This window comes from Hylobates moloch, unplaced genomic scaffold (assembly GCF_009828535.3).
Source record: "Hylobates moloch isolate HMO894 unplaced genomic scaffold, HMol_V3 SCAFFOLD_2, whole genome shotgun sequence".
Lineage (NCBI taxonomy): Eukaryota > Metazoa > Chordata > Mammalia > Primates > Hylobatidae > Hylobates > Hylobates moloch.
The window spans coordinates 145,463,738-145,479,832 of record NW_026652277.1 but is presented as its reverse complement, the minus strand read 5'-3'; the positions used below and the strand labels follow the sequence as shown (position 1 = coordinate 145,479,832).

At 35.1% G+C, this 16,095-nt stretch overlaps 1 protein-coding gene across 2 annotated transcripts in view; it reads left to right on the top strand.

Moving 5' to 3' along the window:
• THEMIS (thymocyte selection associated) overlaps positions 1 to 16,095 on the top strand; it is a 202,118-nt gene that overhangs the window by 60,365 nt on the left and 125,658 nt on the right. Inside the window, exon 2 of one of the 2 annotated variants that reach the window (XM_058430611.1) lies at positions 3,854 to 4,034. The exons of the other annotated variant lie outside the window; for it this stretch is intronic. The gene's annotated coding sequence lies outside the window, so the exon portion shown is untranslated. The remainder of the gene's footprint in view (positions 1 to 3,853; positions 4,035 to 16,095) is intronic. 2 annotated transcript variants of the gene reach the window in all.

Here is a 16,095-nt window from a genome sequence, read left to right as displayed (position 1 = left end):
GGTAAGTGTTCTACAGATGTCTGTTGGTTTATGTGTATTGTTCAAGTCTTCTATTTCTTTGTGTATCTTCTATCTAGTTTTAGTCATTATTGAAAGTGAAGTGTTGACGTTTCCAGCTACTATTGTTGAATTGTTTATTTTCCCTTCAATTCTGTCAGCTTTTGCTTCATGCATTTGCGGGCTCTGATGGTAGGAGTGTATGTATTTGTGATTGTTATCTCTTCTTGATGGAGTGACCCTTTTATCATTATATAGTATTCTTTGACTCTAGTAGCAATTTTTGTTTTAAAGTCTATTTTGTCTGGTATTAGTATAGTCAGTCCAGTTTTCTTTCAGTTAATATTTGCAAGGTCTCTCATCTTTTATTCTTTTACTTTCAAACTACAGACAGTCCCCGATGTATGATGACATGATTATAATTTTTCAACTTTACAACGATGCAAAAGCAATATGCGTTCCATAGAAAGCATACATCAAATTTTGAATTTTGCTTTTACCAACTGCAGGCTAATGTAAGTGTTCTGAGCACATTTAAGGTAGGTTTTGTTTTCAACTCCTTTGGGTAAATACCAAGGAGTGTGATTACTGGACTCTATAGTAAGAGTATGTTTAGTTTAAAGAAACTGCCAAACTATATTCCAAAGTAGCTGTACAATTTTGCATTCCCCCCCAAAAAAAATGAGAGTTTCTTTTTTTCCACACCCTCACCAGCATTTGGCTTTGTCAATATTTTGGATTTTGGACATTTTATAAGTAGACGCCTATGGTATATCGTTGTTTTAATTTGCAATGCCCTGATGGCATGTATTCAGGATATGCTTTTCATATGCTTATTTGCTATCAGTACATCTTCTTTGGTGAAGTGACTGTTCAAGTCTGTTGCTCATTTTTTTAAAAATTGAGTTCTTGTTTTTCTTGTTATGTTTTAAGAGTTCTTTACATATTTTGGGTAACAGTCTTTATCAGATTTGACTCTTGCAAATATTTTCTCCCATTCTGTGGCTTGTCTTCTTATTCTTTTGAGAGTATCATTAGCAGAGATGTTTTTAGTTTTAATGAAGTCTAGGTTATCAATTCTTTCTTTCATGGATTGTGCCTTTGGCGTTTTATCTAAAAGTCACCACTAAATCCAAGGTAGTCTAGGTTTTCTCCTATGTTATTGTATAAGAATTCTGCATTTTACATTTAGGACTGTGATTCATTTTGAGTTAATTTTTATTAAGGGCATAAGATAGGTGCCTGGATTCATTTCTTTGCATATGGGTATCCACTTATTCCAGCATCATCTGTTCAAAATAGTATCTTTACTTCTATTATATTTCCTTTTCCTTTGTCATGAATCAGTTAACCATATTTGCATGAGACTATTCCTGGGCTCTCTATTGTGTTGCATTGATCTATTTGTTTATTCTTTCACCAATACCATCCTGTCTTGATCACTGTTGCTTAGTAGTAAGTCTTGACATCAGGTAGTGCCAGTCCTTTAAATTTGTTTCTCTCCTTCTAAATGGTGTTGGCTATTCTGGGTCTTTTGCCTCTCCATATAAATTAGGTAATCTTTTAATATCCACAAAATAATTTGCTGGGATTTTTATTGGGATTGTATTTAATCTATAGATCTAGTTTGGAATAACTAACATCTTGACAATGTTGAGTCTTTCTATTGATTAACATAAAATATCTCTTCATTATTTCAGTTTTTGATGTTTCTCATCAGAATGTTATAGTCTTCCTCGTGTTGAGCTTGTACATATTTTGTTAGATTTATATCTAAGTATTTTATTGGGGGGGTGATAATGATAATGTAAATGGTATTACATTTTTTTTTTTTTGAGACAGAGCCTCACTCTGTTGCCCAGGCTGGAATGCAGTGGTGCAATCTTGGCTCACTGCAACCTCCACCTCCCGGGTTCAAGCAATTCTCCTGCCTCAGCCTCCTAAGTAGCTGGGACTACAGGCGCCTGCCACCACGACCAGCTAATTTTTGTATTTTTAGTAGAGATGAGGTTTGTTGATGATCACCTGACTGTTAGTATATGGCTTCAGCAAATGCAAGCTCAAGAAAAAGTCAAGAAGGTAAAGGTTTGCAGAGTTTGACAAGCACACTTTCAGGGGACATACTGGAGCCTTTTTTTTTTTTTTTAACTAAAATTTGAATGGGGAACTAAACTCCAAATATATACACCACTGGTTGCATCCTATATTAGTATTTTATTTCCATATGTCTCTTTTGTCACCTCAAAAATGTTCAATTATTTTAAAAGAAATAATAAGCAATCATTTCAGCAATAAATGAAACAAAACATACTGCTTTAGAAGCACAATTTGTTCTTTTAGAAAACACTCCTTCTAGCCGAATCATTTTCTGAGCTAGAAAACATGCCAATCTTGCCAAATACAACAAAAATATATCCTATTCGGTAGTTGATTGCGTTGTCTCCATAGATTGGTAAATCATGTCATGTGTGGTTAATAGTGAAGTTCCAAATTTCTGGATTACCTCCTGGAAAGATTTGTCCCTCTTTCAGTGTTATGAAGCATGAATAATAAATATATTCTCTCATTCATGAGAAATAGCCTGAGAGTGTTTCAATACCATTTTTATGATGAACATTGATTTTTTTTTTCCCAAACAGCAAGTTCACATTGTCTCTAAATGATATGGTGAAGGAAGACTGTAGTTGCATCTATAAAACCACCCTTAAAATGCAGTAGCATTGTAATGTTAAAAATATTTGAACTAATATCACTCCTAGAACAAGAGGAAACAGAAATTTTTAGATGAATGTTAGAAAATTTACTAAATTCACTAAATAGAAAATTTCTGTCATATGTTTCATGGATTTAAACCATATATTAAAAACAAGCTTTGGGCCTTGCTTCCTACTTAAATTAATTTCTACCAGATAAGAGGATTTCATCTATCAAGTTGTCAAGAAACTCTCAAGTAGCCACGTAGCTACTAGGCTGATACCACCCTTCCACGAATTACATCACTAAGGAGACAGTGAGCCCAAGTTGCACAGCAGGCAACATAAGCTTCACGTCTCAGAGGTTGTCTTTGACCCCCAAGACCCCCAGGATGACACAGGGGGTTGCTGAACACATAATAGGGGAACCCTGAGCTTACAAACCCCAAACATATAAGGGGTTGCTGGCAAACTGCCAACCTTTGCCCTCCATGAAAAATTATATTTATTACCCTGGAATGTAAAATAATTCCTTTGAGGTGAGGAGAAAGACTTTACTATCCTAGAATGTCTCTGGGGAGGGAGACATTCTCTTATCATTTTTATACTAGTTGAAAAGAAACCTGCTACCTCTAGCTCCCAAGGCATATACAAATGCCACGGAGAATTCTCGGAATTCCAACGTGATTATATCCCTTAAGCCATAAGACTTAAAAAAAATCATTTTTATTATACATGTGAAAACTTCAGAAAAGTATTAAAATAACTGATGACAGAAATTGAATTAATAGAATTGTTTCTGTAAGAAATTAATTAAGACTAAATGGCTAAAATTTATAAAATCTGCTCCTTTATGCCTGAGTACCAAATATGTAATACACTAACATTGTTAATTCTAATACATTAACAATGACTATTGTTTGATTTGGAGAATTATATACTCCATTAACAGAAAATGTGTATTACATTCAATCGTCATTCATTGTATTTTCATCTACTATTGCAATGATCTATCTTTCATCCTTAACTATTTTATGATTGTAGCTGATTTTTTTTATTTGACTAAAATATAAGTTTCTAAAGGACCTGATAGGAAAATTATTATGCAAAAAATAGTATACATTTGCTAGCTTTAAATAACCTTTCAATTTGCTGTTTTTTAGGGACTTTTGTTAAAAGAAGCAAAGAATGTAAGTCAGAAGTTGCTACTGTTTTTCCATCTGGATGTTATGATAAAACATGACTCAGAGCAGCCGTAAATAGAGCTCCCTGCCTTTTAGCTAATTCACTATCCAAGGAATCAGGGGCTATTTTTCCAAATTTTCTGGGTCAACTTCTCTTAAGGTACCTATTTCCCACTGTGCTCACTTAAGCAAAGTAAACTCAGCTGTGTCTACCTTACAACATCTTTTCCTTGACAAAAAGGGGTATTTTGTATAAACTATGCAAGAAAATGTGAATTAATCAGTGTGCAAAAGAAATTCAGGCTTTTAAAGTAATTTTAAGATCTATTTCTTGGCCTATTTTTTTTCTCTTGCTTTTTAGTACATGATCAGATTTTTCTCTGCATTCTTGGTCTTTCGATAACTACCATGTATATTAGCCAAAAGACAAACAGATTTTACAGTTCTAGGTTAAAATGATTCTGTTACTCACCTATGTGCATTTTAATATCAGATCAGAATTCTGTCAGAAAGATCATTTTAAAGGAGGCTGTTCCACAGCTGGTGCTGTTCTATAAGTTTTCCTAGTATTAATGTTTTATCTCCATCTTCTAAAATCTATCTCATCAATCCTGATTCTTACCATCCCTCTTTCTTACAGGCACAATTCTAAAAGCTTTTTATGATGTTACCTTAACAGTACCAGCAGGGAAGGACTCTCATGAGAGGAACTAGATTGCCTTTAAACAATCGGATCTTCTGTTTCTTGCATCTTAACTGAACATTAGTAGAGCACATTTCTACAATTATACACAATTACATTTTGGGATTTAGAGGTTCTACCATTGGAATGCAAGCAGAGTTTCCCTATACTTCCTGACCCCCAACACACCATATATGGCAGCCTCCCCCACCATCAACATACAACACTAGGGTGGTACATTTGTTGCAAGTAGTGAACCTTCATTGTCACATCATCTTCACTCAAAGTTCATAGTTTATATTTGGGTTCACTTTTGGTGTTGTACATTCTATGGGTTTTCATAAATGTAGAATGACACGTATCCACTTTGATATATCATACAGAATAGTTTCACCACCCTAAAAATCCTTTGTGCTCCACCTTCTCATTCCCCTCTCTCCTCTAATCCCTGGTAACCACTGATCCTTTTCCTGTCTCCATATTTTGCCTTTTTCAGAGCGTCATATAGTTGGAATCATATAGTATGTAGACTTTAAAGATTGACTTCTTTCACTTACTAATATGTATTTAAGGTTCTTACATGGCTTTTCATGATGTAATAAGTCATTTCTTTTTAGTGCCGAGTAATATTTCATTGTCTGGATGTGCCACAGTTTATCCATTCACCTACTGAAGGGCATCGTTACTACTTCCAAGCCTTGGCAATTATGAATAAGGCTGCTATAAACATTCATATGCAGGATTTTGTGTGAAGATAAAGAACCCGAGTTTTTAAAGCTATAAGGTGCATTTATTTTTCTGTTTTTCGAGTAACACATGCACGTTGTAGAAAATTAGAAAATGGGAGAAAATGCAGGGAAATAAACAAAACTCACTATAATATCATCACCAGAGTCATCTAGCATTAACATTACATATATTTATTTCTGTTGTTTTCCAGTACATTGTACACATGCATACATATAGACACATGTTTTAGCATAAGGGGAAAAATTCTTATTCTGAGGACTTGCCTGTGTCATTAAATATTCTTCAAAGCATAATTTGTATTTTCTAGATAATAGTCCCTCACATGCATATTCCATAATGTATTCAATCCATCCTGAACATGGCCATTTATACAATTTGTACTGTGATGAACAGCCTTTTAAACTAAAATTTTGTCTGCATTTCTGATTATTATAATAATCTTATATACATAGAAGTAAAAATGTTTTTAAAGATCTGATACATATTATCAATCACATTTCATAAAGGCTCTACTAATCTGCATTCCAACCAGGAACTTTTGAGAAGGCCAATCTAACTGCTTTTTTTTTTTTTTTTTTTTTTTGAGACGGAGGCTGGAGTGCAGTGGCGCGATCTCGGCTCATTGCAAGCTCAGCCTCCCGGGTTCGCGCCATTCTCCTGCCTCAGCCTCTCCGAGTAGCTGGGACTACAGGCTCCCACCACCACGCCCGGTTAATTTTTTGTATTTTTAGTAGAAACGGGGTTTCACCGTGGTCTTGATCTCCTGACCTCGTGATCCGCCTGCCTCGGCCTCCCAAAGTGCTGGGATTACAAGCGTGAGCCACCGCGCCCGGCCTCTAACTGCTTTTTTAAGGGTGTGACTTAACTTGTCCTTCCCATCTCATTTTTTGAGTTAATAGCATTATAACAATTTCCACATAACAACATTCACCTGTTTAAAATATACAGTTAAATGGCTTTTAGTATCCCTGTCTCCATTTTTTTGGAAACATGAAATTTTAAATCTTCAGCATCCTTGAAAATGGCAGGGCCTGACAGACCTGGCAGAGGGTCACACTGTCAATGATGCCCTGTAGTCAGGTAGAGGAACCAAGATGTGCAGTGCTTAGGTGAGTCATGCAAGGGAAGAGTTGTTCTTATAAGGGTGTTTGTTTTGACCTATTTAACTTCTTTCTAGAATTGTGAGTAAGTAAACATGGCCAGAAATGAATGAAATAAAAAATTTTTAGAAATGAGTTGTTAATTGGCTGGGCATAGTGGCTCATGCCTGTGATCCCAGCTCTTTGAAAGGCTTAGGTGGGAGGATGGCATGAACCCAGGAGTTCCAGGCTGCAGTGATCTGTGACTCCACCACTACACTCCAGCCTGGGTGAAAGCAAGACTCCATCTCAAACAAATTGAAAATTTTAAAAAGAGATGATAATCATTATTTGCAAATAGTAACATTACCCTGAAAAACAGAGTGTCAAATGAGACAAAATATTGAAACTTGGTAAGATGACAAGATGAACAAATATGTAAAACAACTGTATGTCCATAAAGGAATATATTCTTACATATAAGAATACATATAGCTATAATTTTCCATTTATAAACACTTAGAATATATAGGGGTAACATATTTTATAACTTTAACTCATTTATTTACTTAAAAAGTATTATACAAGTTTACTTATTTATTAAAAATAAACAGACTTATGTGCTTGAATCAGAAAACTGAATATTATAAATATATCAATTACATATGAATTAATTTATATTCAACATAATGCAGAATAAAATTTCCATATTATAATCATAATTATTACTATGTTGCCTCTTGAGAGAGTAATTGTAAAAATCACTTGGGAGAATAAACAAGTGAACATATTCAAGCAAATATTTTAAAAATAGGATAATGAGGGAGTACTTGTCCTGCCAACATTAATGCCTGATACAAACTTATAATAAATGGTACTATATGTTGCTTATAGAAAATAAAAAACTGCATCAATAAATTACTTTAACAATAGTGGTACTAGTTGTTATAGAAGCGTCACAGCAATGTTTTTAATTTGACTCTAGTGCCATGCACTTAAAGCATTTGTTTATAGCTCAGAAACAGACTTTAATGTAGAGTATTATTTTCTGTTTGTTAAAGTTTTTACTGCACATCTGAGTTTAAGGGAAGAATTATTTAGTAAATTGTTCTAGTATAGTTAATAATGTAGCAAACAATAGATCAGATTGGATCATCAACATTGTACCACATAGCAAAAGAAATTTGAAATAGATGAAAACACTACATTTTAAGGAAAACTATCTTATGTCTATATTTGAAACAACTTTCAAGTTGCAAATGTAATAGACAACCATAAGGAAACAATATATTTGAATACATAAAATGAAACTTTCTGTCATAAAGTAAAAAATTGAAGAAATGTTTAATAGCAAAGGAAAATAACTCAATTTTTAAAAGACTAAATGTCACTGAAATGAAAAACAGAAAAATCAATAAAAATTCTAGTAGAACACTAATAGGAAAATGGACAAAGCTTAGAAGAAATTCAAATGGTTTATAATTGTGTAGAAATTAGTTTGTACTAACACAATAACAACTTTTCCACCTATATAGCTGTCTAAGCTTTTGCATTTATGAAGTTGGGAAAAATATTGTCAAAGGGTTACCCTTAAACCTAACTGAGGAGTGTATCCTTCCTGAAAATAAATTTTATAATAGATTGAGTAGCTTCTTTGAAAATACATGTAATATATTTTGAATTCCATCTACATCTTATGCACGTACAGAGATAATTATTGATGACACAGGTACATTTAGTCTTGGTTCTGCCATCCTGGAACTAGTACTCTGCTGAGAAAAGCGCCTTTATAATGTTTAAAGCTTTAACTCAGTGCTTCCACTTGTCGAATCAACTCCAAAGAAATAATCGTTTTAGAATTATTTGTAATAGGAAAATAATAGAATCAACTTAAATGCCCAACAGTGAGGAATCGGGTAAATTATGATACATTCGTTACAACATATTATTCATCTATTAACAACTATATTTGTGAAAAATATTGTAAAGCATGGGGTTTATTCATGGTTCAGTATTAAATGAGATAAGTAGGATTCAAATGAAGTGTCTATAGTAGAGTTTCAACATTGTTTAAAACATTTTTATCTCTCTCTATATATCAAGTTGAAAAATGTCAGTAAAAGCAGCTGTTTCAGTCCGGTGAGAATGAGTGGTTTTAATTTTATTTTAAATTTGTTAGATTTTTTTTTGAGAATATATATATATGCATACATATATACACATACTACACACACATACAGAGAAACACAAACACACAAATAAAAATTTAGGCTGGGTTCCTTGGTGTGTTTTAGTGCTTTGATTTGACAATTTCCTCATATATAAAGTAGGGAAAACATTAATAGCATTTATCTTACAAAATTCTTCAGAGGATCAAATAAATTAAATGGGGAGATTAGCCTACGACAGATCATGGCACATAACATGTACCCAATAACAGTGTCAATATTGTTTTTCTCATTATTATTATCTTTTAAAAATTTGGAGGGCCAGGCCGGGCGCGGTGGCTCACGCTTATAATCCCAGCACTTTGGGAGGCCGAGGCAGGCGGATCACGAGGTCAGGAGATCGAGACCACAGTGAAACCCCGTCTCTACTAAAAATACAAAAAAAAAAATTAGCCGGGCGTGGTGGCGGGCGCCTGTAGTCCCAGCTACTCGGAGAGGCTGAGGCAGGAGAATGGCGTGAACCCAGGAGGCGGAGCTTGCAGTGAGCCGAGATCGCACCACTGCACTCCAGCCTGGGCGACAGAGCGAGACTCCGTCTCAAAAAAAAAAAAAAAAAATTGGAGGGGCTCCTCTGTTTCATGAGCCCCAGCATGGGTAGGCCTTGAATTTTCTCATTGCAGCTCTATTCTTCTTCTTATGAAGTAACTTCCTTCTGGCTTTTTGCAGTAGTTGGTCTATTATTCTTAGTTTTTGATGATGTGGTAAGTTTTCATATTTTCTATCATTTTCTGTGTCTTTTTGTGTATACCTTATATTGGAAGGTCAGGGACGGCCATGTCCAGGGCTGCCAGACAGCCAGCATTTAAACCCCTCTTAATCAAACACAAACCTTGGAAAACCCCAATTTGTTTATCTGCAGTGTCTAAAGTGATCAACAGTAGCAGTTCCAAATGCTGTGCTCTTTCCTGGAAATGACTGTCTGGGCCAATCTCTGAATAGTTTTGAGGCAGTTCCATAGGAGTTACTTGCACGAGATCCCCCAGTGCTCTGAAGAAATTCATCTCAGAGCTGTTCAGGTGTTCGCGCTGACCAGGTACCAGGTCAAAGCTTCCAGAGAGGACCGTCAGGGGCCAGTAAGCTCCTGTCCAAGTCAAATCCACTGGGAGAATAGTGAGTTAGCCAGTTCATGAGCTCAGTGCTGATTTTAGGCAGGATTTTCAAATTCATGCTATTGAAGTTAGTTTTATTGCCTAGTAATATGGAACCAAAAGAATGTGCTTAGAGAGAAAATGTTCCTTTTTATATACTGGTGAATTTAGAAAAACAAAAGCTCAGTTTTCTTTATTGTGCAAATCAAAATCTATTTAAATCCTAAGCCCTAACGTTCATTTAATACTTATGGTTACATTGGGAAATTATACCTCTTTCTAATTTAAATTTAATGTAAACTGATTTTTAATTGTTTTGTATAACCACGGGTAACAGATTTTTTTGAACACTGCATGATAAAAATCAGCAAGTATGTCAGACAAAGCACAATGTTACAAGGAAACACCACAGCATATGTTGACAGTTATAGAAGGACTGCTGCTGTTTTCACCCTTCACACCAGAATAATTTTTTCAATATTTACCTCCCATGTGTAGAGAGAGAAACATATGGGGCTTTACATAATCATAAGCATAAACAGGTGGCTACTTAGGTACATTTAATTTGCAGGCAACATCGATACTGAACAACACAATCAGCTCCACATGGCTCCCAAACTCTTTCTACTAACATTCCATTAACAAAATTAAGATCATTAAAATAGAGGGAGGGTATAGTCCTCCCTCAACTGGCTTCAGCTACCTTTCAGAGTCATGAATAAAACACTTTTTCAAAAATGCCTTGGCATTTTGCTGTTTCCTTTGTTCAAGGGAACTTCAGTAACTGTGTATAATGTATGCCTTGTGAATAACAATGAGCAGCATAATATTTGCATTTAACATGTGCTTACATCTTTTATTCTCCCTATAATCTGCTCATTATGGGCATACAATTATGATGGTTAAATTCTAAGTAATTTATCAAAGCATGGGGTCGGACTAGCTCCTCAAAGTAACCCGGAAATATTTCTCCAAAGGCAGTCAACCTAAAGAGGTCACCTGAGGCTCATTTCCATATTCAAACATGCTGGTGAAATCTGTGGAAATTATCAATGCTGGAAATTTTTGCTCAATCTGTGCCAGATGCTGAGCTGTAGATTCCATATATTTTGTTATCTCGATTTTGATCCAGCCTAGAATATCTAGCTTGTCCTCGTTGGCACTGAACTTACATAGGTACTAATTTTTCTGACCTTAAAACCATCCTACAATGGCTTAGAATCCCAGAGTAAAGGCAAATGAGGAGATTTAATAACCACTATGTTTTTAATCATTTGGTGCTTACTAGGTGTTAAGTACTATCTAATCATGTTACCTGTATTAGCTTATTTAATCACCACAATGACTTTATGTGGTAGGTGATAGAATTTTTCTCATTTTATGAAAAATGAAATTGTAGCCGTGAGACTTTAAATTCTGAAGTATACACATTAAGGAAGGGGCCGAGGCCAGAATTAAAACCCAGGCTAATAGGAATTGTCAAGCCATAATCTTAACCACCCCACTCTATTTGTGTTCCCTTTATCCTGAAAGTTCTACTGCCCCAAATCACCCAGGGACCGGGAGTCCTGAAAATTCTACCTAAAATCACCTAGGGCTAGGAACAGCAAATATGTGGTATTGTGAAGATCCTCTTAACAATGCTTTGTGAGAGGTTTGGGGGTGCCTAAGGTCTGTGGAGGTTCTTTCTAGCCCTGATACCTCTATGTGTCTTCTCAAAACACGAGGAGCAGTGCTCTGCAGAACTAATGAGCATCTAGGGAACTGTGTTGCCAGCAACGTTATGAAAATAACGATTTCTCACATTCTCTCGCCTCATCGTAGGTCTATTATTCACTCTCGCTGCCTGGGAGAGAGAAAGTTTTAACATGAACAAGTGTATGGCACATTTATTTATAAGCTGTGATTACAATAAAGCTTTAGGCCTAGATATCAGATTATATCATTTGATCTTAAGAGCTAACATTATTAATATGTAATTTGTTAAGCATCCCAAATGTGTTAGGTTTTGCAGTCACTCCTTTCAAGGAGTTTAAATGTTACTGGGAAAGTTTGTTTGTTTTCCCCATGCAATGGTTGAACCAAAGAGGTAAAAGTGAATTGAAAGATTTTATTATATATTCTTTTACCTCTGCAGGTAAAAGAAATATGAAAAACTATTAATAGCTACTGCAGACAGTTTCAATTCAATTATTATTATTATTACTATTATTGTTTTGTCATGGAGTCTCACTCTGTTGCCCAGGCTGGAGTGCAGTGACATGATCTTGGCTCACTGCAACCTTCGTCCCCTAGGTTCAAGCAATTCTCGTGCCTCAGCCTCCCTAGCAGCTGGGACTACAGGCGTGCACCACCATGCCCAGCTTTTTTTTTTTTTTTGTATTTTTAGTCAAGACGGGGTTTCATCACGTTGGCCAGGCTGGCCTCGAACTCCTGACCTCAAATGATTTGTCCCCCCCTTGGCCTCCCAAAGTACTAGGATTACAGGCGTGACTCACCACGCCTGGCCCCAAGTCAATTATTAATGTAAAGACATTTGAACATAGGCATTCTATAGTTTCACTTAGTTTCCCTCAACATTTTAATAAACTTCCTCACCATCTTTGACATATGTTCTGCCCTCCCAAAAACTCAGTTAAATTACTGTATATCATTTCTTTATCACACACTTTAACTTCCCCCACATTGCTTATTTCTGCTCTTGAAGACTCTTCTTTGGAGACTGTTGGAGTCACTCATTAGTTGATGATGTTCAATGATCTATAATTGACACCAAAATCTGGAGACTCTTCTCGGTTCAGACTATTATTATTTTATAGTCCAATACTTTGAGGATTTTGAACTTTTTTCTTTGATAGATTTATAGAATATACCGACTTAAACATCCTTGTTATTATATATTTGTCATATATATTTCTCATTTCACATGTTTCTTGTGGCTTTTCTATCACTGTGTTACATTCCCAAGACAAGTTTTAGGTTGGTATATTCTACAAATGTATCTTTTTCAAGACTACCCCAAATCCAGTGTTTCCATTAGAAGTTCTAGCTCATCTCTATTCATCTTTAGATTGAAATGGTGTGCATGAAATAACCTATCAAAGCCTTCAAAGTAGGACCAGAGATTATTATTGTCCTTCTCACACCGTGGCATCTGGGGAAGGCTGATCCATGTAAAGAGAGGGCTGGCTAGTGAGACCCATAAACATGTTATTCTCATGAGCAATGTCCTTGTAAGTCATACACACAACAGGGAGGCAAGACTGGCTTGGTGGCAGGATGCAAAACTTGGATGTCAAAGCTCAGATTGAGATTCCAGAGCTATGACTACCAGTTGTAAAAATTGTAACTATTTTCATATCCCCCTATAGTAATAATATTTCTTTCATTGTCCTCAGAAGATTATTGTAAGGATAAATGATGCATATGAAAAAGTTTTCAAACTTGTAAATTTCTAAACAAATTACAGTTGTTGCAATTACTGTTAATAACAACTGCAAATCATTAAGAATGGGTTAAAAATATGAACTCACTCAAAACCTAAGATTCAAGGAAAAGACTTGAAAGACTACATTCATTTATTAATTAATTTTTAACAGCTCAATCTATTGCATTTCCCATGATTTTTGTTAGTTAAGTGACGTGTTTTTTTAATGAACAATGTCTCCTAATTCAAAAATAACAATAAAATTCCTTTTGAGAACTAACACGCCAGGTGTGATGGCTCACACCTGTAATCCCAGCACTTTGGAAGGCTGAGGCAGGCAGATCACCTGAGGTCAGGAGTTCAAGACCAGTCTGGCCAACATGGCGAAACTCTGTCTCTATTAAAAATACAAAAATTAACTGAGTATGGTGGTGCACACCTGTAATCCCAGCTACTTGGGAGGCTGAGGCAGGAGAATCGCTTGAACCTGGGAGTCGGAGGTTGCAGTGAGCCGAAATCGTACCACTGCACTCCAGCCTGGGAGACAGAGCAAGACTCCATCTCAAAAAAACAAACAAACAAACAAAAAAACAAAAAGAGATCTGACAATCCTAGGTGGAAATAGACATCTATTTTCATCTGTTAACTTCTTTTATAAAGGTTGCATATTGGCTTATTTTAATAACTTGATTACTCAAGTCTTGGAATGTGTCTTGTCTTTCTTTGGAAGAATAACAAAGCATATTTATCCCAGTATAAAACTATTGTACACTTTGAGAAAAAGATGAAAAAAAAGTTGGTCACATTTAGATCTAATCAGTCCCAGTGGTGCTTTAGTTTACATTTAACTTTCTTCATTGTGAAACTGAAATTCCAATATGGCATCATATTAAAACAACAACTACAACATATCCTAGTTTTTATGGCTTCCAATGGCTGTTTTTAAAAAGGAATGATTTGGATTGGCTGCAATAGTATATGAAGAGATAAGTTAATCAAATATTTTTCCTATATTGTGCCACTTTAGTATGCTAAACTGTGTACTTCATCATCTTTTAAGGAAAAGCACACAGATTCACAGACACATTATTCTTACAGTAGAGACATCCAGCAAGACAGCTCTGAATAGTGTGATTAACTGAAATAATGATGGCCCTTACGGTTTTAGCCTTTTCCTACTTCATAATATTTTAGGTCTGTTATTACCTTAGGTGAGCTCTATTCCCCAAGAAAGATGACGCCAAATTGATTCTTCTGTGACTTATGTCATCGATACAGCTAGGATAAAAATAAAACTATGTGTCTCTACCTTTTATGAGATTTTAGGTAGGTATTTTTTAAAAAACTTATTTCACAAAAACTGCTGTATTTTCTATACCCTGATAATGATTGTGGACTCTTAGAAATAAGTCTTCACACACAGACAAATGAGATTAAACACACACAGGCACGCACACACACACAAATTCATTTACTGTGGTGAATTCAAGAACACTATTTTATTGAATTCTCCCTGATACAGGATATAACAAAATGAGAAATTCCTTCAAAGTAAATGTGTCTTTCCCTTATTTTAGTCAAGCACACCGTACAGTGAGTGAACACTATTCCATTTCTAAAAGTTTTTAGGATAGGTTGCATTTGCTACCTTACTCATTCCTTCCAAGATTGCATCAGTCAGTTTTTCAGGAAGTTTATATCTAAAAATCACCAAAATTCCTTTTGTCTGTATGAGTAAAAATGACTTCAAAAATAACTGATTAAAATAATCTTTGAACAGTAACCAAAATATACAAAAATCACACTATAATTGGCTAAAAATGATTTGATATATAGATGAATTTCATTGGAATACACTTGTTGACAAAATAATAAATGACTTTTTGAAGCTATATTTTACTAAGTTTTTAAAAATACACTATCTTCTTAGAGCATGCTAGTATATAATATTATTAATTACTTTTGGGTTAAGAAAGCAATTAACTAATTTCTTCTTTGTCCTCATTTTCTCTGGAATTTATTAAAATTTATTCAATAAATGCATTTCTGAAAGTGATACAAAGCAGATGCGCCCATAAAATAAGAATAAATCAAACAGAACCACTTAGACATACAATGTATAAATAGCTATATCTTAAGTAGTAAAATTTTATTGTAGTAGTTGGTTATCTTGATAGAGAAAACATTTCAAATACTGAAATTAGTGAAATAGATATCAATGAAATAGTGAAAATAGTGCAATTTTCTAATGGAAAAATTAGAGAAGTAATGACAGAAAATGAGAAGAACAATTGACATATAGTCAAGAGCAGTCAGTCCAGAACAACTACAGAACCTGGTATTTTCAAGGAGGGTTATGTGATATATTATGTTGTGATTTATTAATGTGTGTTTTCCACAAGGGTTTTATAATCAAAGAAATTTGGGAAATTCTGCATCTCATATTCTTCTCTTGAGAGTCACAGTGTATTTGAAGTTTCTGAGAAGTCTTACATTATTTGGACCTATGCAGATACTTTTTCATTGTGGTAAAATACACATAACATTAACTTTACCATTTTAAAGTGTACAGTTTGGTAGCTTTAAGTACATTTAGAATATTGTGCAACCATCAATGCTATCTATCTAGTCCAAGCTATATAGCTTTTTTTTTTTTTTTTGTGGAGAGACAGAGTCTCACTCTGTTGCCCAGGCTGGAGTGCAGTGGAGCGATCGTGGCTCACTACAACCTCTACCTCCTGAGCTCAATCAATCCTGTCACCTCAGCCTCCCAAGTAGCTGGGACTGAAGGTGCATGCCAATATACCCAGCTAATTTTTGTACTCTTTGTATAGATGGGGTTTCGCCACGTTGCCCAGGTTGGTCTCAAACTCCTGGTCTCAAGTGATCCTCCCACCTCAGCCTCCCAAAGTTCTGGGATTACAGGCCCAGCTATATAGCTTGTTAATCATGAATGTGACTACAAAT